The following is a 2,080-nucleotide window of genomic DNA, read 5'->3' as shown; positions in this document are numbered from 1 at the left end:
CTTGTTTCCGAAAAACTAAACTCTTTAATAAATATAAAGTTTATATACGAATGTAAATAAATTGAATATAAATTGTTTAATTTGAACCAAATTGTAAAGTATTTGTTATATACATATACAAGTAACTGTATATGTATAAAATAAAATATGAATACAGTATTTGTATATACACAAATTCCTCAAGCAGTTTTGCATATAACAATGAAAAATACACAAAAAAATTGTGATTTAAAACAAATTATTTCACAAATAATTGTACCAAAATTTCAAAAGTAATTACTTATATACATATATAATTAGTTGATTATACAAAAAATTGTATATGTATTAAAAAAGTTTATATACGAATATAAATAAAATGAATATCACTTGTATATGTATAAATAGAATATGAATATAGTACTTGTATACACAGACCCCTCAAACAGTTTTGTATATAATAATGTAAAATACAAAAATTTTGTGAATTAAAACAAATAATTATATCAATTTTTAAAGTAATTACTTATATACATATATAACTAGTTGATACACAAAAAAATTAAAATATGAATATAACAACACAAATACCTTGATCAGTTTTATACATAATAATTCGATGTACAAATAACTATATACACAATATTCAAGCAAGTAATTCTTACGGATGCAGATGAATCTTCCATTCTGATTTTGAAGAACTTGTAATTTGATAAGAAAAAAAGTTTTTTTTAAATACATATATGAAAAACTAAGAAGTATAATATATATACAATTGTTGATGAAGAAATTTTTTAATAAAAAAAATAGATTCGGGTTGATTTTGGCGATTACCTGCGAAAATTGAGAGCAAGAAGAAATGGAGAATGTGAAATCTTTCTTGAAATTCAAAATCGAGTGGAGGAGTGATTATAGGAGAAAGATATATAATGGGGATATGAGAGATAAAATTAATTTTGCATAAAATAATATATTTAAAATCATAAATAAGTCTTTTACTGTTACACAAATAGGTGGTGGGTCCCAATAGTTATTGAAAAAAAACTATACCTTTATTAATTAATTACTTAGTATAATTTGTTATCTCACATAATTTCCTTTTTTTTTTAAATATAGCATGGGTTATTGTCTTTATGGAATTAGTCAATTACTATTTGATTTGGGAAATACAGAAATCCTATGAAATATTTGGTCAGGCCGCCATAAAGGCTACATATAATACAACTAAATATAGTTGTGCATACCAAATAAACATTACCAAATATTTATGTTGGGACCCACCACCTTTTTGTGTAACAGTAAAAGACTTATTTATGATTTTAAATATATTATTTTATGCAAAATTAATTTTATCTCTCATATCCCCATTATATATCTTTCTCCTATAATCACTCCTCCGCTCGATTTTTCTCTTATACACAAAGAAATGAATAAGATAGGAGAAGTAAGTTCTCTCACATAGAAGGATTCTATGTATACTTAAGGACCTAAAATGAATCATGCTTGTTAAGGTAGAATAGCTTGAGATTGAGTCTTATGATTCCTTCAAGTATAAAGCTGGAACATTCTCATGAGAAAGTACTTTAAATAATTATCTTGTCCAAAATGACACTTAAATCTCAAAGTTGAAAACATCTGACATGTAAGATAAAAGAGACTAAAATTGAACTGTGTGACTACCTGTCTATGAAGCCTCTACTACTTAGATGAATGATGGGACAAACCACTCAACATTCTATATGGAAATGGTGAAAGCAATAAAGGGTCCTCCGGAAGCAAGGAGGCTCGCCATTAACTCTTGATTCTCAAATTGGACCAATGAGGCGCTATATACTGAACCTGGTTACCCGCGTCAGCATCATAAAACGATGCATGCCAATTGGCATTAATACATTGAATATACGAGTTGGAATTCTAAATAATAACCACTAAGCTTGAAAGGAGTAAGAATGAACTTACCTTGACTCTGCTCTACACAAGAAGTCATAACTCAATATAAAGTAGTAAAGACACATGTAATACATACATACATACATACATACATACATACATACATACATACATATATATATATATATATATATATATATATATATATATA

Source organism: Solanum pennellii, chromosome 1 (assembly GCF_001406875.1).
Source record: "Solanum pennellii chromosome 1, SPENNV200".
NCBI classification, from domain to species: Eukaryota; Viridiplantae; Streptophyta; class Magnoliopsida; order Solanales; family Solanaceae; genus Solanum; species Solanum pennellii.
The sequence above is the reverse complement of the archived record's forward strand: the minus strand, read 5'-3'. Positions refer to the sequence as shown.